This window comes from Heliangelus exortis, chromosome 2, assembly GCF_036169615.1.
Source record: "Heliangelus exortis chromosome 2, bHelExo1.hap1, whole genome shotgun sequence".
Classification (NCBI taxonomy): Eukaryota; Metazoa; Chordata; class Aves; order Apodiformes; family Trochilidae; genus Heliangelus; species Heliangelus exortis.
In genome coordinates, this window is record NC_092423.1 from 140,441,878 (window position 1) to 140,466,749 (window position 24,872).

Sequence of the window (24,872 nt, forward strand, 5' to 3'; positions counted from 1 at the left end):
TCTAAAGGATTCTGGAGTGTGGTCCCGGCTGTATGAGGGAGCTCCCTCCATCTGCACCCACTGTCTTTGTTCCAAGCACCGTTCCTCCTCATCTTTTTATTTTTAATGATGGATGCAATGCTGCAGAAACAGCTGCAGGGGAAACGTTTGACACTCGTGACAGTGACAGTGTTGAATATGGAAGAATCCCAAACTTTTACAATGAAAGGGCCAATACTCCCCACCTCCTTCTTCAGTAGAAGCAGTAGCAGAGGAAGTTGAGGAGGAGCATAAAGATGAAGAACCAATGGGACTTTGTGCATACCCATGCCTCAATACGTGCCTTTTTCCTGGAGCTGTGGCCACAAGCTTTGGATCTTTGCTGCTTTAACACTGGAGCACTTTTCATCAACCTTCTCTCTAAGGCTTCATTCATAAATCGCTTATGGAGTGTGAAAAAGCCATAGGGATGCTTTAATAAATGGTTCCTCATGTAAAGTTTTATTCCCTAATAATAATTAGCTTATTAGTAAACCCCTAATGGCATCACTAAGGAGGTCATTACCATTATCCCTGTTTTATATCTGCAGAAACTGAATCAGGCAAAGCGAAAGTCATCCACTAAGATTCATGGATGCAAACTCCTGAGTCCAGGCAAATGCTTTATGCAGTAGGTCACTAATAGGTACTTGAAATAATTGGTTAATCAGCTGGTGTAAATACGATGGAAGAAGACTGTGATATCTCCTTGGAAAATGTTTGAAATAATCCAGAATACCTACTTGTGCCTGCAACTGGCTGTCAACATTTAATAGCACTAACTAGTCATACAGGCCATCCTAACATAAACAGCAAATTGCTGTAGTGTTCACCTTTAGGAATCTTCTTGGTTTTGTATGACCAGAATTTGTGTCATGGTCTCTTGAATAGTTAAAAAGAAAATGGTATGCCATTTATTAAGTTTTAAGCTGAAAGTTATCCTTGTATTCAGTCTAATCCTGGTCATTTTAAAAATTGTGCTAGTACACTTGATTGTTTTCTTTAACAGTCCATGGCTGGCCCTATGAAGATCTGATGCTGTCTCAATATATGCAACAACAAAATGCAAAGTGGAGTTAAATAGAAATAGCTGTCACAAGGGCTACTGCAGTGATTGTGTCATACATGGCAGCAGGCAGCTCAGTGAAAGATTTTATCATGTCTTTTTTTCTGTCAGCAATCAGTGTGTATTTACAATATATAGGGATTCCTTTTGAAGTTAAAAGCTATGCCATGCCCAGGTATATATGGAGGACCTAAAAACACCTGAAGCTGGAAAAAGAAGTTTTGACAGACAGTGCTTCATGTCAGCATTGCATGATGATGCTGAGACTGGAGCTCCTCACAGTTTGCTCATGGCTCTGGGAATTTATGGTATTTTAAATTCAGTACAGTAAAATTAGTGTAAACTCAGTAAATTGATAAACAGCCCCTCAGTTCCCTGTGTAATGAATGGTGGGGAAAATAGATGCTTCACTGTGTTATTTACTGCATCTAATATGCTGAGCACTGAGTCCTCCAAGACAACCAAGAAGCAAACCAAGAAAGCACTGTATGAGTCTGGGCTTATCTGAGCTTAACTGCCCTCCAACTCGAGTCTGAAATTGTCTCTTAACTAAGGCCATATATTTAAAGACTCTTAAAATATTTTTGCCTCCATTTGCCTGCTGATCTAATGGTGGGAACACCCATCCAGGATGTGGGATTTGAAAGTGTGGAATCCTTCTTCACCTGACTCTGTGGCTTCTGCATTCCACAAAACCCTTGAATACCAGAATATGATAGAGTTGTAGGAGAACAGTGGGGCAAGTAAAGGTGCCCTCTGCTCATCACCAAATCTCAGGGTAGCCAAGGATTCATCACTGCAATGGAAAGACAAGCACAGAGAGCTGCAACCTCTCTTGCAGCCTGTGCCAAAGTTCCCATCTGATTCCTAGAGCTCTGCTTGCTGCTCCTAGATTTTTTTTCCTAGATACTGTTTTTATTTCTATCCAGACTATCTAATGAGGAATGAGTAAAGAGCTGTGGGAGCAGTGTAGATTCCTCAGGCTGTCCCTTGCCAGCTGAATATGCAGAAAAGCTCACACAGCATCCGTGTTGCTCAGGGGAGCTGGTTAAGGTAGGATTGTGTGTATGAAATGGGCATAGTTAATGCCTGTGAAATAGTTCAAATCATCTAAGGACAACTCAGATTCTTAGCATCCTGCTTCACAGTGCTATAGAAACTTGCAGCACTGTCAAAAGGAATTTTTATCCCTATTGCCTATAAATTCATCCCTCCAGTTGAGGTTTTGCATGTGCAGATAGCTGACCACCCCCTGCAACACTGAACATGGAAGGACAAGGCAAATACCAGCACTTGAAATGTGACATGAAGATTTTGACATGCTGGTAAGGAAGCTACAGATGCCCATAATTACTTAAAATTCCCTTCCTGGCAACAAGGTGCAGAGGGTTAATTAGGCTCATAAGCTGGGGTAGCTGAAAAAACTTTGGAAGAATTGTACACAAGCAGAGAAGCATGTGACCTCCTTTGAATTTTACTATTGATTTTTCTGCAGAGATCTCAAAAGCATCCTCTGATGCTTAGGTTTCATGTTTGCAAACACAAGGTGTGCCTGTTAGATTCTGAAGCTGCTGCACATGCTTTAAACCACCAAACTGGTGATTATGTCAAGCAAACAGGTCTCCCTGCCTCCTTTTGTTTGTTAGGACTAACGACTCTCCCAACTCTCCTGGCAAACAATCTCCCATTCTTCCATTAGAACCTTTTGGCCTTGCTGGCTGAACCTGGAATGGGTTGGACTGGCACTGCTAGACACTGGCCTACTCTTGTGTGAGGCTTTCTGGTCTCCAAAATGGCTTTAGTAGGAGCCTGACCTGTGTCTCTTCAATCTGCTTCTCCTCTAGTTGCAGTGGGCTTTTGCATAAGTCCTTGGTGATTCTCTCCCATTCATAACTTGGTGTATTTTCTTCTTCTTCCCCACCAGTTTTCTTCCCAGCTCATAGCTATGGTGACAGCATGGTACATTGCAGTACTGCAGCCTTTTCATCAAGGTGGGGGAGATTTCCCCAGAGTACACTGAGAGTAAAGGCAGCTTGTGTTGCTATCAGCCAACACAAGGCTTTGCTGGAGAAGGAAAGGGAAAAGATAGGAGGGTCATAACTTGGAAGCCAGTGCCTGTTTATCTCTATCTCTCTCAGTCTTTTTTTGCAGCTGATGCTGGGGATCTTTCCACTGGCTGGAACAACAGGTGTCACAGCAGCAACAGCTCTGGGGAGCTCAGGAGAGAGGGGAGGGGGATAAATCAGTGCTGTGTCCAGCTACAGCACATCACAAAAGAAAGGGAAGGGGAGTCTTATTTAAGTTCCCCAATCCCTTGTGCCTCAGACACATGGTCTGCTTCTGCATACTAAAGAATTCCTTCCTTTCAAAGGGAGTGGATCCCTAGTGTTAAGACAGGAGCAAATGATAACCTTTTTTGTCCCTCCAGGCATAAATCATGCTTGGAATAACTCATTCTGAGGGCTACAGTGAGTTTCATTATTACCATGGTGCCTGTTTCTTGAGACAACAACATCAAGAAATTCACCTTCTGCTTTTTGGGCACCACTGTGATCCTGAGCAGCAACCTTCACCCTGGGTTGCGCGTGGTCTCCACGGAGCAGGAACGTCATGGTCACCGTGTGCTGCTGTATTTCCATTATCCGTGTGTAAGTGAAATCAAACCTGGGGGATTTCTTCCTAGCACTCCAGACATGCAACAGCATCACAGAATACAAATGTGAGAGCTGGGCTGACGCACGCATGAGGAGTTCAGCTTTCAGCCCCAGGGACTAGCAACAGGCGGGCAAACCTTGAAGGGCAGGATAGATCATTAAATCAGTGCTTTAAATACTAGCAGTGATGGAAGTGCTGGTGATGTGTGTCCCTGTAGTGTGCATTTGTGTGTGTATGTGGTCTGACAACAGGCGTCAAACAGCACTTTCTTTGCCCCTCAGGCAGCAGCCCTGTGGAAAAACAACAAGGAGGGAAGGAGGAGGGCGTAGGGAAAGAGGTTCCTTTTCTTTTTTTTTTTTCCTTCTTGAAGATTTTAGACTGATTAAAAAACTATTTTTGCTAGGAAAGCAACAAGGATTTAAAAAAAATCAGCTATATATGGCAGGGATAAAAGCATGCTTGACTCTTACAGTAACTACAATAGCTTTTAATATCATTACTGCTTGGCCCAATATTGTATCACAGGCATCACCAGTGTTGTGCTTCCCAGCATGCCCTAGCATTCCTTCAAACAAGCATTCACTGTAGCAGAAAGTCCAAAAAAAGGCTTGCTCCCTTGAGGATCAAGAAGAAAGCAACAGTGAAGAAAGGTACAGTAGCTATTAATATTAATGTTAAAAGAAGAGTGGGGAGAGACGACACGAGAGCAGTGAAAAAATGACTACATATGGCTTTGATGTGTTCATTTCCACAGGACTGATAGCAGCATGGAGAATACGGAAAGCAGATAAAGAGGAAAACGAGGAGGTGGAGGTGAGCAGAAGGCAGCTCAGAAAATTGCAGAAGCTGTGGGGAGTTTTTTTTGTCTAGACACTCACACACAGCAAAGGAGAGACTCTTCCATCTGCATCTTCTCTGAAAAAAAGGAAAGGAGAAAAGGGACAGAGCTGAGACAAAAAAAGAAAACCACCTGCGTGCCTCTAGTTTTGGCTGTAGTATGGTTGATCCGTGCTGAATGCCTGCTGTGGGAGGGGAGAGAAAGCCAATGGAGGTATTGCTGTGTCTGAGGAGGCACAACATTAGGGAACGTGTGAATGAATCCTCACACATGGCTCTGTCCTACTGACACAGTGGGAAAAGGAGGGAGAAAACTATTTTAGTCCTGTTGAGGCTGCTAAAGAGCAAAAATGGAAGTAATTACAGGTCTATTCTAGTCTCACTTAAATCTCTGAGTCTTCAGGACAGAGAAATTTTCATTACATCACTTCAATGGTGTTGCATTGATGTTGCGGGCTGGATTTTTATTTTTTTTTAACCTGAATTTAGGAAATGAGCCAGCACTTTCTGTGGCAATTCACTCGCATTGCTGAAGTTTTGCCTGCAAAAGGTTGTTGAAGTCCTAGGAGGAATTCTGCTAAATCCCAAGCAGCCCCAGCATAGTCAGTGTTTGGGCAGCTGCCTTATTGCCTTATGTTGTGGGAAGGCCAGGCTTGAGTCCCAGGGCTTGCTGGTTCAAAGCTGGACTGGAAATAACAATGGCTCCTGCACCTTAGGTAAGGAGATTATTTGGTAAGTAATGACTGTGCAGCCTTATTGTCCCCATTTCCAACCCCCCCCCCCTTTTTTTTTTTTTTTTTTTTTTCAATGAAAAAACTAATCTTCAGTTTTTAAGAGCAATAATAAAATCCAGACCAAGGCCAGAAAATATTTCCTGTGACAGGACCCTTGTTTGCTGCCCGTGTTGTCCTTGCTGAAGGCTGCTGCAGCTTTAAGCAGTGACAGGAACTGCATTCTCTTGCCACCATGTTCATTCCCTGTGAAACTCTTCTCATCTCAGCAAAACTTTTAATATTTCTGCTCTCAGGTCTCCCCATGCAGCTACTGCAGACAGAGATGGTGTCATGGGAGGTCTGATTCCAAGTCTCCTGATCCTGTGAGTGTGTCCATGTGTCCTCAACTGGCTCTTGTTTGATGTGAGACTTTGCTCATGTTTGCATCCTCATGTGGCCACCTGACAGTGTCAGGTGTTGTCAGGAAGAGATTGGGCTCTTCTCCAGCACAGATAACTGTCCTCTGCCACAAATTCTGCAGGAGAGTTGATACAGAGGGGAACTCAATGCTTGGTTTCCCAGAAAAAGCATGGTCAATGTCCTAGACTCCTGCATTAGACCTGACATGACTTTAAGAGCTACCAGTTTGTGTAAACAGAGGCACAAAGTTCTCTTGTGTAAAAGTCAAGGAGGACCTCAAGCCAGTGTCCATTAGCTCTGAGTGGCCACAGAAAGTAGAACACACCAGGATCTTGGCATGGGAGGACCACCCTGGGAAGATCCCTCACCTTCCTTACAAGTTGGAGTGAGCATCAGATCCCAGCAGGAACCAGCAGTGTGTCCAAACCTACTCAATCCTTTGCTCTGGAATAAGCATTTAGAATAATTCCTCTTGCATGTTAGTAACCCCAAGGAGTGAAAGGATCCATGTAAGCAGTCCCAGCAAGAGGTACTGACTCAGTTCCTGCTCTTCCTTCAGGCACTGGAAATGCCTGTGGTAACTATGCCCTGGGAAGAGCCCCACGTGCTCATTTATTTGGTGATAAGGAAAAAGCATCTTCCTGACTTCCAGAAGCAAGGAATATGGATGGGAAAGGGTTGAACCATTGGAGCAGTGGCTCAGGTTAACACAGAAGAGACTGTTTCAGCACAGTGAGGCAGAATGAGGGGGAGGATAATTTTCTGTTGTGTAGGAGAGGTAATCAGGTCAGGTACTTTGAACACCAACCTACATATTTTTGCCTGTATGAGATATTTTCCCCTACATTGGACAGTTTTACCACTCATCTTGACAGGGTGCCAGGCCACCTTATTTAAGCTATATTACTACCTAGACAAGTTGGATCAGATGATCCTTGAGGTCCTTTCCAGCCTGGCATTCTATTATTCTATAAACTGGTTGTATTAATTTTCAGTTACTAACTGAATGCTACAGATGTATTTTAGAAATTTAATAATTCTTGTTATTCCACCTTGAATTCTCTGCAATCACTCTTAGAAATCTGTTTTTCCAACATGACACTGGAATACCACTGAACTCCTCTGGCACTGAGCAGAGCAAAAGAATGACAATGTGTCTTCTGTGCAATTCACCCCTTGATTCATCTCTGTGGGAGGGAGGATTATGTTACATCTCAGCATCCCTTCTCAGCCCATTTTACTGCAATTTATACAGTTCTTGTAACCCCTCCAGGGATACCAGTCACTATCATGTAAGCTCATCAGACTTGGTTTCTTACTATTGCTCCTCTGTGTATCTCACACAGGTGTAGTGTGAAATAAGTGACCTCAGTCTTTTCCTACAGCCTCAGTCTACCAGCCCCGTCTAATTAATCCTCATAAGCACTTGGCTGGCAAATAATGCCACCAAATTCCCATGGCTGGCCATGTTCAGGGTCCCATTTGTCCCTGTGTGTTGTTTGTGAGGATGGGTGCAGCACAGTGTGATGAGTGTCCATGGAGGTGGGACCTTTGCCAGGCTGTGGGTGCCCCCAGGCTCCCAGTGGCAGCAGAAAGGTGAGTGGTGCTGTTCACCATCCCTCTGCAGTCACTTATTCCAGCAGATTAAAGCTGGTAATTCCCTGTTTTGGCTCATGGTGTTACTCATCTCTATCCCCAAGCATGGATACTTACAACAAGTTAAGCAGGAGTTTGAAGAACGGGGGCAGCAGTGACACTTCTCCTAGGCTGGAGAGCTGCTTGAGTCTGTTTATTACTAATGAGCCACCAGGGTCAGTTACCCACTGGCCAGGGCATGTGAAGAACCCCCAGTGGGCTTGCTGCTTGCAACAGCTTTCCATGGGATCAGAGACAGCAAGATGTTTAACCTGAGGCAGGTGAGTAATGAAGTGTGTCTGTTTGTAGGCTGGGATGGATGGTGGAGGCACATGCTCAAATGTGCTTATATCAGAGCTATGGCTGTGTTTGAGACTCTTTAAAATTCACTTCTGGCTTCGTTCAGCTGCACAGTTGATACAAAGTGGTCTGGTTTCAGTACTTTGCGTTAAAAGCAGTGCTTCTGTCTTGCCACCAAAGATACAATACACGTTTCTCTCTTTTTTGTAAGAAGTAATTTTAGATCCCTGAATGTGCAACTGCCAGCACCTCATTGCCATCAAAACCCAATTAGCATAACTGATGAGTGACAGGAATTCAAAGTACAGTCAGAACCAACAGCTCCAGAGTCAGGAATGTAAATTATGCAGTCGCACATTTTTCTGTAAGATGATTTGGTGTGTTCTCTTTCCATTGTAATCAAAACTGAATTATGATCTTGAAAGGTTCTATCTCTCCCGGATAACTGAAAAAAGCTAATTAAAAACAAAAGCCACAGATGTAATCATTGCTTAGTGCTATGAGCATAACATGACCTAATGCTATTATGAATTCTGAACAAATTTCAATTAGAACTCCAGCTGGTAAACAGATACATGTGATAATGGCATTTTAATGTTATATAACCACTTGTTAGTAAAAGTAGCTTTTATTTCATTCATAAATATAAAAATTGGTTTTAGATTTAGATACGTTTTCAGTATGAGGACAAAAAGCATTTGAATTAGTAACATTTGAGAAGATTCCCCTCAGGCATGTGTTCTGTTTTTTTAAGTTAATATATTATTTTTTTAATATACGGTCACAATGGCTTTATAGTTTGCTAATGATTTACACCATTTCCAGATCAGAAAAGTAATTCCAATACATGCTCCCTACTCCACAACCAGAAGAACACAAGGAAACCACAGCCAAACTGCAGCCTTTTTCTTGAGGGGCCAGGGTGAAAAGCAGCAGCTCTGGGAGGATGCCTTCTCCTGCCAAACTGGTGTCACACTTCTCTGCTGCAACCAGTGTCCAGGTTCAGCATTTGCTTTCAAGACAGGTGTGAAATAGATGCCTGGTAGGATGATGACAGCTTATTCCCCTAACCAGCATACAAGTCCTCTCTCTTGTGATTTAAACCACGAATAAAATAAATTCCATCATTGTGGAGCATACTTGCCTGACAGCACTGAGGGAGGAAATCCACTCCAAAATTAAGACAGCAAAGGAAGCTGCAATTCAAGGCTCTCCTCATTGTTCCTTTAACCAGCCTTAACCTTGTCCTCATGGGACCACCTGTAATGGGGAGGCAGCACTCAGCATCTACCACTTGGTTTGATCTCTGTGCTGAGGAGCTGATCTGCCACTCTGATGAAGATGATGTGCATGAGAGGGACACCTACAATTAATCTGACTTAATTTACATTCAGCAGTCCTCCTGAGTTCAGAGTTATGTGATAGCAGAGACAACAGAAGCTGTCACTACCCTGAAATAAAACTCTTACTATCCCTCAGTGACATGATTTTTTTCCTTCCTCCTTCAATTATCCATTTTAAATATTTATTACATAACCTGTAGGGTTACTTTTACTCTGGAAAGAGCAAGGGTTAAGCTTCTGGTTTTTAAGCAAGAGAAAACATGTTGAAATGGGTAACTTTTTCAGCAGCAACAATAATGAAAAACAGAAAAAAGAAAGAAATCCAATATGAAAACATACTATTCTTAGCTAGAAGGGCAATTACTCTTGCATTTGAAAGCTTTCCTGACTAGCTGCCATGTATTCTCCATTATTTAGTCATATCATAGTATCAACTAAGGGTTTAAAACAAAATGCAAGATTGCATGTGTGAAGAAGCCCTGTAAGATGCAGTAGGAGCTTGCTGTCTCTGTAGACAGAATAGTCTGGGAGATGGGATGTCATTCTGTCCATGTGAGAGGCAAAGGTGTAGAGACACAAAATGAGTTGGTTACACAGGACATAGCAGAAGTTTGTGATGAGGTCAGACCTGGAAATGATGCTTTCAAACCAATTGTATAGCTGTGAGTTTGTTCTTCCACCTGGAAGTTTACGTGAACCTCCCAAGACCTGGGTTATCACTCTGATCCCCATGTGTCACTGTACTCCTCCTTATTATGGGCTATGTTTCATGGGCCCAGCAGTGGGATACTGGTTTTTGGATCTAGATTTCTAAAATACAAGCATTTACCTTTGTGGCAGATGGGCTTCAGCCATGTTGTTGACTAGTGGACAACTAGTCAATAGTGCCTATAAAACCTAGGGCAGGATTTGTCTGACCTCAGTGTGGGTGTCTGCTTTGGACTAAACTGACTGATGCCTTAGGGCTGTATTGACCAGGCCTCCAGCAGCTGTAACAGGAACCCAGCCAACAGGGACAACTTAATTTAAAGAGATGAATAGCATCCCATCCAGGTCTGTGCACAGTGATGTCTTCACAAAAGCTCTGCTGTCTGGACAAACACTGATGTGTGTGCAGGGTACATTCTGGGACTTTGTGCTGAAATCCTAACCAAATGCAAGGATTTGAATAGACTGGAATAAAATTAGTTGATGGGAAACACATTTTGCTAGAGCCAACACATAGGTTGGAAAATTGACAAAGCAACTTTTAGGCTGCTGCAGTCTGAATCTAGTGTAGTCTAGGTGTATTTTTTATTGTCTCCATCTGAAAATGGGCTTGGCTGTGTTTGAAAGTTCTTTAGAGAAGCAGGCTGTCCACACAATGAGAAGAGATTCAACACAGCTAAAGAGTGAATGGCAAATAGAGAATATTCTTCATTTTGATTCTGTCTTGTCTGTGGCAAACTTGCCTGGCTTCAGGTAGAATAGAGTTTGTCTCTGCTGAACATCCAGATGACTCCAGTGTTTTGAGGGCCTAAAGAAAGTGCTTGCAATGAGTTATGATACTGCCCACAGCTGCATCGAGGACAAATAATTTTCCTCAGATAAACAAAAATAGCCCAGTGGCCTCAGCCATGAGAGCTACATCTGGCCTTTGGCACTACCCAGAGCACAGGACTGGGAAGTGTCATTCATGGAGATCTCAGAGAGCAAAGTAGCTCCATAGCAGGTGTCCCAGCAGTAATTTAAACAGGCTTCCATGGCAATTTCTGTCTTGACCTCTGAGTTTTATTCTGCTCTTGCTTATCCTCATTTTACTTCCCTGGTGAAGCCCACAGAGTTTCATTCATAGGAATCATGTCACACATTCATGGAAGAAGGACATTTTTAAAGTCCTCTTCTCCACTTCACTGTCCACACAAGAGTTCACTGATAACTCCCTATACCAGGTATCACATATCAGATAAAATATAATCTGCAGTTCCTTCCTCCCTTCCTCCCTTCCTTCCTTCCTTCCTCCCTTCCTCCCTTCCTTCCTTCCTTCCTCCCTTCCTTCCTTCCTTCCTTCCTCCCTTCCTTCCTCCCTTCCTTCCTTCCTTCCTTCCTTCCTTCCTTCCTTCCTTCCTTCCTTCCTTCCTTCCTTCCTTCCTTCCTTCCTTCCTTCCTCCCTTCCTTCCTTCCTTCCTCCCTTCCTTCCTTCCTTCCTTCCTCCCTTCCTTCCTTCCTCCCTTCCTTCCTTCCTTCCTTCCTTCCTTCCTTCCTTCCTTCCTTCCTTCCTTCCTTCCTTCCTTCCTTCCTTCCTTCCTTCCTTCCTTCCTTCCTTCCTTCCTTCCTTCCTTCCTTCCTTCCTTCCTTCCTTCCTTCCTTCCTTCCTTCCTTCCTTCCTTCCTTCCTTCCTTCCTTCCTTCCTTCCTTCCTTCCTTCCTTCCTTCCTTCCTTCCTTCCTTCCTTCCTTCCTTCCTTCCTTCCTTCCTTCCTTCCTTCCTTCCTTCCTTCCTTCCTTCCTTCCTTCCTTCCTTCCTTTCCTTCCTTTCCTTCCTTTCCTTCCTTTCCTTCCTTTCCTTCCTTTCCTTCCTTTCCTTCCTTTCCTTCCTTTCCAACTCTGTCTTTCTCTAAGCCCTACAGATTTTTTTACTTTCACCACCTGAAACTCTTGGCTGTTTTTTTGATTTTTTCTCTTATTCTCATTCCTTCCTTCATGCTCCTTCTCTTCTAAGTGACATCTCTTATGTAAAATATAGCTCTGCTTCAGTTTTAATTTATCAAACTCCATTGCTTTCAACCTACATATTTTGAAGACAGTGCTTAAAATCAACCTTTGGAGATTCCAGGCCCTTCCTAGCCCCTTCCTTCAGCTCCACTGGCACTGCCTTAACAAAAGCAACTAAAAATCTTTTCCCAACCAACACTCTACCCTCAGCTGTCTTTGATACCGTTGGGCATATTTTCTACAACTCAATTCTCTCATATTTTTTCTCCCCATCTGTAACTCTTTCTTCTCTATATTTCACATTTTTCTGTTCAAGACGTGAAATATTTGTGTCCCTTCTCCTGCTCTATTCATTTATCATAAAGGTACAGCAAAATGTATTTTAGTAGAATATATACCATATATGTAAGAATATAGATTATGCTATTGTGTAGAATATATAATTCAGTTGCTGTGGCTGTATTTGACTTCACAAAGCATACTGTGCCTTGAATGTCTTCTAGAATTTTTATTTTATTTTATGTGCTTCTTAGAACATTTTTGATGCTTCGTAAACCCCCCAAGTACCTGTGTAGCCACTCAGTGACCATAAATCAGAAGCAAAAAACTCTGCATACTCCTTTATTCATTGAAGCCATCCTACTACTTATTACCTTCCTTTGTTCAATATTTATTAGAGGGTTTTTTGCCTGTTTTCACATGGGTTTCTGCAAACCCTAATTAACTGGACTTCCACTGTTTCTTTGCCAAGGTATTCACACAGCTCTTAAAAACACCATATTCATTGATATTTTTGAAAAGCTGGTTTTTTAATGGTCACCAATCCTTCCATTGTTTCAATCTTTCAGCAAGGCCATTTTTATACCCTGACAAATGGAACAGATATATTAGTATTAGTGTTAAATTGCTCTTCCATCAACTGGTTCACACATCAAATGTGGATGCAGGCAATTATTGCCACGCCTGTTTTTATCAAGGAAAGAAAGGACAGTATTCACAAAGCACTGAGAATCTCCCTGAGGTTGGCCTCTCCAAGCTCTCTGTACAGAGAGAAGCTCCTCCAAAGGGCAGCATTAGAAGAGCCTGCTGTGATGAGTCAGATAATTCAGCTGGCTAAATTAGAGCCTTCAAGTGAGTCAGTGGTAACACTCATAATGGCTTCAGAGGATGTATATTCCAGCAATTAGCCACAATGTGTAACTGTAGTTCTGTATAATTAGCTATAGAAATTGCAGCAATATACAATAGGTTGCTATGTCTTATATAAGCATGAGTAAGTACACTGTGACTGAAGCTCAAGGTTATTCTTGACTTCATTTGCCTCACTACAAGAAGACTGCAGGGCTTTGATTTCCAAAAGGAGATGAAGTTTGTCTTTGTTAAGCCTGTTACAACCAAATGATGGTTCTCTGGGTCTGGCTCAGTATTCAGCTTAGGCACATCTTTTCCATATGTTTTATATATTCCTTGGTTCTTGAATCTCATTCTGTGCCATGATATTCCTGATTTTCTCCCTATGCCTCATTTCTACTACTTTTAAAAAATCCAGAGGCCAAAACAGGGTGATGCCAATGTTAGATAATGTCCCTCGTGGCCTTTGTGTTGTCTTGCTTTGAATACCTTCAAGGCTGGACTGCCCAGGCTCTCTGGGTAACATTTGACCATCCTCACTGTGAAGAATTTTCCCTTTATAGCTAAGGGGTATTTCTAGTTTCTATTTCCTGTACCTTATGTCTTTCACCCCTTAGTCTGGCTTAATTTCTTCTTTAAACTCTCTTTATGTAGCTGCAAATATTAACCTGGTTCTCCTTAACCTTGTTCTCTCACAGCTAAAGAACCTCAGCTTCTGGAGCCTCATCTTGCACATCAAATGCTTTGGTCCTTAATCATCTCAGTGAAAATCGTATGAGCTTTAGCTTGTTAACAACTTTCTTCTACTGGGAAGCCTAAAACTGAACACAGTAGTCCAGACATGTATTCTTCACAAGTGCAAGATAGAGTAGGAAATCATTTCACTCAAACCCTGTTCTTGCCCATGCAGACTGTTGCACAGTTGGCATTTGTGAGTGTAAGGCTGGTTTGCAAATTCATGTTCCATTCCTTGTCTGCCACCACCCCAGACCCTTTTTTGCAGGGGTCATTCCTAGTCAGCCAGACCTCAGCCTGTACTGTTGCCTGAAGTTATTCCAGGCCACATGCAGGACTTTGTTTCTGTCTTGGTTTCCAGGAACAATTTCTAAACCTCAGTTTCAAGGTTTATGTGAAATGTGCAGGTTCTAAGACTGCAGGTCAGATCCACTCCTAGTGGCTGTTTGCATGGTTCTGCTGAAGCAAATGGAAGCAACAGTATTTATATGGCAAAACATCTTGATCTTTCTTTCTTTTTAATATTAACTCTTCCCTCTGAATTTTTCCCTTAATGGTATAAACATCCAATCTTTGTTTCTGTCCTTACGGTGCTCTTAGCTGCCTCATTTTTAGTCCAAATGAGAGGCTTGATTCATCTTGCTTCATTCTTTAGCAGGATCCTTATTTCCCTCTGCATGCTGTAAATATGCTGATAAAAGTGATAATTGAAATGACTGTCAGATGTACTGAAAATGAGTCATTGCAGGAGCCCTACCTTACAAGTTATTCACAGTGAAGTCTAAAGCATGAAGCTCTGCAAGCTAGACTCTTTTCTTCACTATAAAGAAACAGCTATGAATAATTTGCAACAAAGCACACAAGCATTCAGGCATATGCATGCATGCTCCAGTGCAAACTCAGATGGAAATAGTTCTAGGTAGATTCATTATAATGGTGGACAGAGTGGGTAGTTTTGTCAGTCAGCTGAGCAATAATCAATCTGTCTAATGCCTTTCACAATATCATTTCATTAGAGGCTCAAAGTAATCATTCACTCATCTGCTCTTCAGCTGCTGGGTTTGATTTGTGTTCTTTTATTGTGGAAACTAATGTGCATCCCATAAGATCTGATCTTTCTGACGTCTCATATTTATTGCTTCTGTGCTAAGAATATGTATTGCCTTTATTTTATAGATATTAGAGGGTGAGTAACTGTGGGGGATTTCTACAGAATACACTATGCAAAATAATTAAGTTCTTGTAGGGTTGAAATGGTAAGAATATTCACTGAGTTATCAACCATCTTCCCTCATGAACCAGCTTAACTGACATCCTGCAGAAGCCATTAGGCATTTTTTATTACAGTTCTTCAGGCTGTAATCCACCTTTATTTAGATCTCTGTTTTCAATGAGCTTAAAGGTAATTTGAATGAAGAAATGGCTGACACAAAACCTGCCTTGCACTTTCAATGCTCTGTGCCCATCCAGAGAGAACAGGGTAGAATGGGAGGGAAGGTGTAAGTGGAGGTGGGGAATGTTCCCATTGATACTGAGGAAAGTGTATAAAGACCAGAGCAGTGGAAGAAGCAGCCTTCAGTAAGGAACAAGGAGACCCTTGGGCCAGTGTGCCAACTATTCCTGTTATCACGTTTGTTCCTGTCCTTTAATCAATTACCTTTTTTCCCCTTAATATTTCTGAAATGCCATTCTATAATTTTGTCCACATTGGTAATGATGTTTAGACTTTTCCCTCTATTTACATTTATTCACATCCAGCTTTTATTTATTTCTTTTCGTGTCATTAGTTGGCTTTATTCAGCCAACACACTACAGCTGCCCTGCTGAGACATCACACAACCTCCATGACTGAGTGATGGAAGCTCCCTCTAAACTTTGGGCATATTCAGGATCCTCCACACCCTGGTTCACTGTGTCTCTGAGCAGGGCAGATATTTGAAGAGCTGTGGATCAGTGGGATAAAAAGACCTTTCTCCATTTGAATCAGTCCAAAAACTGAACCATAAATGTCATGTTGTCTGAGGGAACATGCCTGATGGAGAAGAAAGAGAAGGAAAGCCTCTACAGCTGCATTTTGCCTGTTGTCTGCTACCTAGAACACATGTGGATAGGAAGAAAGTCTGGGACAAGACCTTCATCTGCCTGAGAGACATGCTGCAGTTCTTATTGTCTAGGGATGTTTTTCCACCAGCTGTGATCTATAATCTTGATGGGACTATACTCCTCTCTGCTGGAGATGGACCACTGTGTAAAAAACAAATGCATGATCTAAGAAACCAGAAGATTCTGATCTTGTGACCTATTTAACGGGGCTCTGGGAAAAGAATACTTGGTTCTGGGACCTATTTCCAGTACTTGCATCCATATTTCATGTAATGACTTTTTTTTTTTTTTTTTTTGTGAAAAACATGCTGTTCCTGAAGCAGGCACTATATGTGATTTCAAGCTGGTTGCTCTTTAGCTAACGTGAAGAATTCTTTCCCCCCCTAGAATTATAGAGAGTGGCTTTATCACACCTGGAAGATATAAGAGCACCATTTACACTATTCTTGGTGGAAAAAATGCCTAGGATTTGTGTCACCACCTCATCAGTCAGTTGTGTGACCACAGGCTCTAGTGCAGGAGATGCATGCTCCCTCCTGTGCTCCCAGCTCTACATGTGATTTGAGCTCTCCTAGGGGATTAGTCTTTCAGATGTCTCTGATGGATCTCTGTCCACCTCTGAATTCTCCACAATGTGGAGAATGCTAAGTGGCAATGTTACTTAGCTACTGGCAAGGACTGATAGCTCAAGTCCCAGTTCTCAGCCTTAACACTGTCTGAGGCACTTAACACTAGTGCCTCAGACTATCTCTTAGGTACTTTTTATTCTTTGGTGATATTTACTGTCTGGTAGACTTAGCAGTCACGGTGGTAGTTTTTTCTCTTCTCATAAGATAGGTTCTCTTTTTAACATTAAAAGTTCTTCTCTGTGCCCATCACAGTTTGAATTCATCACTCCTCAGTGTGGTTAGCTAGACTTACATACTGCATCCCACAGAAATTTCAGCAGAGTCCCACATTAATACCTTGCTATGTCTCCTACTATAACCTGTCATCTACAGTCCCTCCTGTTGCTTAAATCTCAGGAGAAAAATGTGCTTTTATGAGGAGGTCACCCAAGTTAGTTTAGATTATACAGTTAGCTTAGATTATACAGCCAGCAGATCATAAAGGGTTTCACTACCCTTGGCACTGGTGAACACCTCCTGAGTTATTTGTCTGATCTGTTAATCAGAAAAATATTTAAAAACGAGTTTTAGACTTTTGATATTTAGAGCACACAGTTTCTCTTGCCTCATCCATTCCCTGAATTGTGAGGGAATTCACTTTCTTTCATCCCTTTCCAGCTTCTCTGCAGTGGTCATACATGTTGTCATTTTGGTTTTTTTTGTTTGTGTTTTATAAGGGCCTTTGGTGATGCTAAGCAACTGATGCCCAAAGCATTACCCAGCCACTTGTATCCTTGGTGTGAGCAGATATAACATTAGGTTGTCCTCTATCCCATTTCAAGGACATGTGCTGATTTTAAAATGTGTGGATGTGAAACAGTGGCAGATATAAGATAAATTATTCAAATTCTGTACCATATTAATTTCTGTTACCCTAAATATAACCTAAGAACTTTATATTAACACTCATAAATGCCATAAATCTGGGGTATAGCATTCCAGGGCAAGAGGGGCAGCAACAACCCTGGTTGTGAACTTGTTATCAAACCGATACCAGACTGACAAAGGTTTTTTGGGCTTTGTTCTTTGGTCTTCGACCCTCTTATCTTTCAGTCAATCTGCTGCATTGTATGCAACAATGACAAGCCAATGAGTAGAACTTAAATATTTATCAAATTATTTGGAGTTAGCCTGCAGACAACCCAGGTGAAATGATGTAATGTCATTTGGGAAGCAAAGCACGGGTGTAAGACCTGCAAGGTAATCCCAGTTGCAGCACACAATGGAGGCTTTTAAATTTCCTGCTGAATTCCTGACACAAAGTCAATACTTGTGTTTTGCCTAAGAGGAAATTTTCATGTCAACACAACTACCTATATGTTAAGCTGGAAACTACCACATTATTTTTTCACTTGCTCAAATGCTGATGGAAACTTTTAGTCAATATTTCTCCCTAGTAGTGTCATTTTGGAGCAGCTCCCAGCAAAACGAAATAGAAAAGTTAATGAGGGAAGTTTCCATGCTAGGTATTTTTATTTAGTTAGTTTGTTTTGGACTGTAAAATTTATTATTTAGTAGGCTTTGTTGGTAAACTATGAGTGAATTCTTCAGAGCTTAACTCTCATTACTGAGTGCAGAAGTTCCATATAAATCAACAGATGGGTTTTTAAATTCCACCTAAAAGGATTATAGTGTGAGCTATTAAAGCATTGGTCGCCTTTGAATATCTTTGAATATCCCCCTACAGAGGGACTTAAAGACTGTTGAGCTCTTCTGAAAAATTCATTCACACCTGAGGACTCTCGGAGATCTGGCTTCTCCAGTTTTTGGTGTCTTCTTGTTCTTTATCCAAAGACAGGATCCTGTTACTGAGGCTTAAACCTGCAAACTCCCAAGAATCAATGTGAGAGGCTAAAGCATGTTAAGTGATTGCTTGCCAGAAGGCTAACTGCAGGATTTATTTATAAAATGCAATTCTTGTACAGAATCTGTGATGCTGCTGAATTCCCTTGCTGGAGGAATATCAAGGGTTATGTGGAACAGATTGAAATCTGTCCGGAAGGGAAGGGATTATGGCATGCAGTGAGTGACAGCAGGGAGACAGCCATGTCAAAAGGTCACTCACAAAATTTTATATCAATAATTTACAAGGCACTTCCATTCCATTTTCTTTATCCAGGAAGCTTTCTACAAGCTGGTTGGAGGGTTTGCCAGGTTGACTGGTTTTGCTGCACAGCAAAGGGGTGAAATATCCATTTATACTATATGATTTTATCTCAGGTATGTGCATCTTTACCATTTCTCCAATGAAATGCAGCCATATTAGCTGTTCTCAGCTTCTCCAGATACCATCCCCTGACATCAGCATATCAGTGGCTGTCATCATTGCTATGATCTCTTAACACTGGGTCTTTTTTCATCTGCTCGTCCTTATGCATCAAGTGATAGGAGTGCAAACCCCTTTCAATCTGTGTGTCTTTGTCAGAGATTGCTGTGAGGGATCCTTAGGAATATGAAAAAGTTGCATTAATTGCCTAAGGCACTGGAGAGGCAGCCCAGGTTGGTAAGTCTCCTAGAGGTGCTTTTCAGTGAAGGAGCCAGGCGTGCAGGTTTGCACTGCTCAGTTCCCTGTGGCACAGAGGTCTGAGGAAGAATAGGTTGTTTTTCCTGACTTTCTTTCAGAGTACAGAATTTACATGGTTCATAAGGTGAGGTGTTGATCATCTAAGTGTCTCCCAAGATCATCCCTTTGAAAACCTAAGTAGTGCTCTTTCTGGGTTGAATAGCTGCAGACCAGAAATTAACATCTGAAATGGAAAGAAAAAAAAATGGTAAATCAGCAACTTGGTCAATTTGACATGTTTAGATACATTCACTTTGAAAGAGAAATCAGAATGAGTGTCCAGTCCATTCTGATCTGTATAAACTGCCACAGCCTGGGCTATTATAAGTCGTTTTAACTGGGAGGAGAAACTGGGGTTGGGGGCCTGTGTATTTACAAGAATGTACTAAGCCTGTTATCCCCAAGCATGGGAACATTCAGAGACATTCCCAGACCCAGATCAGCACCCTCAGCCCAACTTCTATGTTCTGGGGCACTCTCAGCCCTCTTCCCATCCTAGTCAGCTTATTCTAGCTGACTAACTCAGCTTATTGAGTTTTCCTTATTACATTCCTGTGCTACACTCTCCTGCATACACACACACACAGAAACAAGACACCCACACACCTTTTCCTTAATAATACTGAAACCTGGCTGCTCAGAGCCCTGAAACTCCATATTGGGTGGGTATATGTGCTCTAATCTTCTGCCTTCTAACCTGAAAAGAATGAGTCTCATAGTTTCCGCCATGCTCTAAAAGGTTCAACCTGATCTAAAGGGATTTAACCTGCAAAACTTAAAAGGGAGCAAGTGGACAGGGAGGAAAATCTTCTCCCTCCTTCCTCCTCTTCCCTGTGCAGCTACTGTGCATGTGAGGAAGCCATCATGTCTTTAATGAATTATTTCCCTGTTGCAATTACAACCTGAGGGGCTGACTCGGGTGTTCAGGTATTACAGGACTTGGGATTAGTTCCCAGAGTTGTCCCAAACTCTTCTTGGTACTCTGCATAGGTATGTTTGGTGTGACTCTTCTAGGGCTCTTCAAAGGTAGAGGTGTTTCCTCTGTATCACTGAGGCTCTGGACCTCTGTCCCCTTCTCAGTGAGTTAAAAGGGGGTGCTACTGTTTTTCTCAGAGCTGTTGCAAAACCTGCTGCACTAAAAACAGGGAGACAGGAAAAGACTGTAAGAGAAAATCTCTCTAAATAGGAAGCGAGTTTGGTGGGAGTGGGAAGAGGTGAACAAGGTTAAACAGCAAACATAAATTTCCCTGGAAAATATTCTGCCTTCATGTACAACCATATCATGGCATCTCTGCTCTTTCTTTGTTCTGCCACTCATATCATGTCTTATCATATCATATCATAATCCGACCACTTGTTTCCTATCAAAATATGACCTTGGAAGAGTAAAAAGAAAGAGGAAACTAACATAAAGAAAAATCAGAGAAGTCTTCCAGCCAGCAGGATAAAAAAATCACACATACAGTGATCTTCTCCAGACCTGATGATACAATCTGTGAATAGCCTGGCACTTCTCTGCTTCCTGCCAGGGAGCTGAGACCACATGGGGCCTGGCCTTTTGCTCCCAGCATCTGCTGGTGTGACACAGACTGACAGGAAGGACAAAAAGAGCATTCAGGCAAACATTCAACACCTTGCTCTCTTCTCACTGGCAGGAAGGTCCTGGCAAATTCATGAGGATTATTAGGAAAGTCAGGAAGAGTGGGGTCCCTAGTGTCCATAGCCATGTTAGACATGGAGCCTTGACTGTTGGTTGAATTGATTTAATAGCAAGTTCAGACTATCTGGGTGTAACTGAGGCTTGGCATTCTGGATCTCTGTCTCTTCAACCAAGCAGCACCATTTTTGCAGCAGTTTTCTATTTGTAAGGGGTCACTAGAACATAAGGATGAGCAGATCAGCCCCAGGTGCATGCAGCCCATGCCTCTGTCTTGGAAACTGGTCCAGGGCAGATGCATAGGGATAAATGTAGGACAAAGCAAACAGCATTTTTTTATTTCCTCAGGACACCATCCCAACTTCCATGTGACTTAAAGTATAAACAATGATTTGGGTTTCATGATTCTATTTGCTTACCTTCCCAAGAAATTTCCAACCTGAAGAGCATCTTTTTTTGACAGTCAAGTGGTTAGGCTTTTTTTTTTTTTTTTTTTTTCTCTTTTTGCAGCATTAATTATTGTTTCAGCAAGCAAAAAAACTGTCTCAGAGATCTGTATCTGTGTGGCTGCATTTCACATTGAGAAAACCAACTCACATGGTGCCAGATTAAGGATGAATTCCTCTGCTAGTGACTGGTTGTATTATCCAGTGCATATTAGAAACCAACCCTGTTAGGCTAAACCTTGAACTATTCATAGTCAATGTCCTCTAATGAGATCCCTCACTACTGCAGGCCTCCTGACCTAAGGAGATCATTGATTAACATCTACATTTCTGCATATGGAAATATGCATAAAATCTAGTCATTCTGACACAAAAATCCCATGTCTTTTACCAGCATGTATTTTCACTTCATGCTAGGTAGAAAGATGTACAGTACAGCCACCTTTTAAACACACAGATACACTGCAGGTTAGGCTTAATCCTTTAGTTTGTCAGGGATTTAATTTTTCCCCCCCATGTGCTTGGTTAATTAATAGTTTTGCTACATATCATTGTAGGCACTGCTGATGTGAGTGTTTTGAGTACATGAAGTTCATGTTGTTTTATGAAAACTAGTTTGCTGGAAACAATAGATACTGTTCTTCAGCTTGGACTATTACTAATAATTATGTGCTGGCTGCTATGCAAATATGTCATGTCCTCATTTCCATACTTGTTCATTTAGCACACAAGCTCATCACAGTTTAGGTGTTTATTTAATGGTGCTGCAAATATCTGAGAACAAGTTGCTCAAAAGCTTTAGAAATGAGAGGTTTGCTTCACTGGCAAATTCCACTTTCTGACCCAGACATGGTTTGCAATCCATAGCTATTTTTTTTCCTTAGTCTGTTCATAAAGGACTCCACAGCTGGGCATGAGGCCAGATTTTGATCCCAGTTTCTTTATTGGTTTCAACTGAATAACTTCAAATTTCAACTGGTTCTCTAGCAAATGGAGCCAGTCGTTTCAGTCAAGTGTCAGCCCAGAGCACAGCTGAAAAGGGGAAAAGCATGAGGAAATAGCCCTTGTTTGCATTTAACATCTGACTTCTTACCTCCCTTCACCAAGAAAACTAAAATAAAGAAGAATGGCACATGTCCCTTTTCTGTTTCCACTCGTTGCTGAACACAAAGGTGTACTCAAACTTCAGCTCATGGTATCTATGTTTTTAGAGGCTTGTGGAGTGTACCTCTCACAAATGGCCTGCAGGCTCAGCCTCCCACAAAGGGTTGTGTAAGGATTGCAATGTGTTGGTACAGCACCCAAGGGCTGACCCCAGTCAGACACACTGAAGGCAGCAATACTCTGTTTTGGCCCAGCCTCTCTGGCCAAGCTCTGCCTTCATTTGTATTCATCCAACTCTCACGAGGTTTCACATGTGTGAACACAGCCAAAACTTAGTGCCTACACTAAAGTTTTGAGCAAAGCATGATCAATTCTTGAAGAAAGCTGATTGTAATGATCCATTTGAATCTTCCCAGTGCTTGGAGCAGGACCTTGCTCTCCCTGCAAGGGGATTTGCAAAGCTGTTTGGCATAATATGGTGCACAGCTCTTCTAATGAAGGAAAAAAAGAAAAAAAGTAGTTCATATAGTTCATGCATTCTCCTGCCTTTTCTCCCTCCTCTCCCCTCCTCCTCCTGGAAATACCTAAACATCAGAGGCACTGAGGACAGCATCCCCTTTGCACTGCAGGGCTGTGCACTCAAGTGTATCCAACCATTTGTCTGAGCTGTTGAAACCATAACAGGGACAGGAATGTGGGGGGAGGAAACCAGACCTTAGAGTCCTCCAAAAACCCTCCTCCAGTCACTACTGATAGGCAAAGCTGCCTTTTTACTTACCCTGCACTCCCTTTCTGCATCAAACAGTGAATAAATGTCAGCCAGAGTCCCCAGAGCAAACTCAGTTGCTGGCTCTTTTCCAGTTCTTCTCTTTCAGGAATGGCAAAAGGTCTTGCACAGAAATTTCTTTGAATCAGTCAAAATGTAGAGCCTGATTTTTGGTAGCCAGCCTGATGAGAAACCCACAGTAGGTGTTGCTTTAGCTGCCACAGACAAAATGGGGTCTGTCTCTTATTTCCTACAGGTATTGTGCTTTCAGACTTTCAAAACCAAGTTGAAAGATAAATAAGAAGCAACTTTTCAAGAATTTGTAAGGCATAAAAATTGTCATATTATTATTTTTCTCTTTGCTTTCCTAACCAGCTTGGAAAATTCAGCCACACTTGTCCTTTCTTACCACACTGCAGTGTGGCTGGTAGGGCTACAATATCAGTCTGGGGGTGCCAATGACAGTGCCCCTGTACACCACCACACTCCAGAGATGTCAGCTCTAGATATGATGCTCTTCAGTCCAGATTCAGACAGACACAGAGGCAACTGGAAAATATTTTCTCTCATCACTAGAAGCTGGTTTGGGGCTCAGCCCTTTTGTGAGCTTGGCAGAACTGCAGCTACCTGAAGCTTATTCTGCATTTGTGGGCTCTAAATCGAAATTTAGAGCTTCTTGCCATTCCGTTTCTGCTTCAGCCATGAAGCAGAACCACCTCTAGGTGCCTTTGGCAACTCCAGGTGTATCAGCCCCAAAGACTGTCTGGCTAAATGTTAAATATGACAGAGATATGGCAGCCCAGGGAAAGTGATAACCCATTAACAGCAATGCCAGAAGATGCTGAAGGGAGCACATGATGTGGCACCATTTGGTTTCCAGCTGCTGTTCTGGAAGCACAATGATCTGTCACAGAGTGGCTGTCTCTTCATGTGAGAGGATAAGCACAAAGAAAGGTTAAGAATGTTAAGGCAGAGCTGTTAGGTAATTGACTGGTGTCACAAAATTGAAGCTTAGAAAGCTGGGAGAAGCAAAACAAAACTAGACCAGAACACACAGCAAGAAAACTCCTCTAAAGAATCCATGGAAGAAATACTTACCCTTCTGGAAACCCAAATAAACTTAATCAAGATTAATTACTCTGTCTTTGAAAATTTTCCCTGCCAAATGTCCATTTTTCTCTGACAGATTCCCTCCTGATATACCTATATAGCTGAGGCAGCCAGGATTCAAAGCCAAAAGGCTTTTTCTAACAAAAAAACTCCCCAGCACAACGAAGTAGCTAAAACAAAAGGGGAACTAAACCCCACTAAACACACTCATCTGAAGGAAAACAAATACCAGTCTCTGTTTGTTTAATCCATGGCAGTGAACCAGCTGAACTGGTTCTCACTGCAGTCTCTGGACATCAAACTGGGTCTTTCCCAGAAGAATCTCCCAGCACTTTGGAGGTGTCAGTGGGCTCAGCCTAACAGTAACCTCTCAGATCAAAAAAATGGTTGGGGTTTGATTCCTCTCTGGGAAGACCGACTTCCTACACGGTTAAATCCAGCTGGCAAATGGGCTTCAAGAGGAAAAATCTCTTTGCACCCACTAGTGCCTGGCAGTCTGTCCTTGTTTAGTGCTGACACAAAAGGACATGTATGTGCACAAAGAATTAGTACAAACTGAGCAAACAGAGAGGAAAATGAATGCTTAATAAAGTGACTTTCCTGGGAAAATTATGTTAGAGGAGCTTTAAGAAACTCAAATTTGCAGTCCTGTGTTCCTCTATCTGTGCAGAAGTGTCTCCAAGCCACAGCATTCCAGCTAACAGCAATATTAAAGAAAACATTGTAGGAAGTGAAGTCCTCTAATTGGTGTAACAAATATATTCAGAAAAAGTGATGCAGAGATATTTTTTTCTGAGACAATGCACAATTAGCCTGAGGAGCTCATTACCATAAGATATAAACTTTAAAGAGTATAATGAAATTCAAAACCAGATTGTCTGTACAGAAGACATTAATATCCAGTATGAAT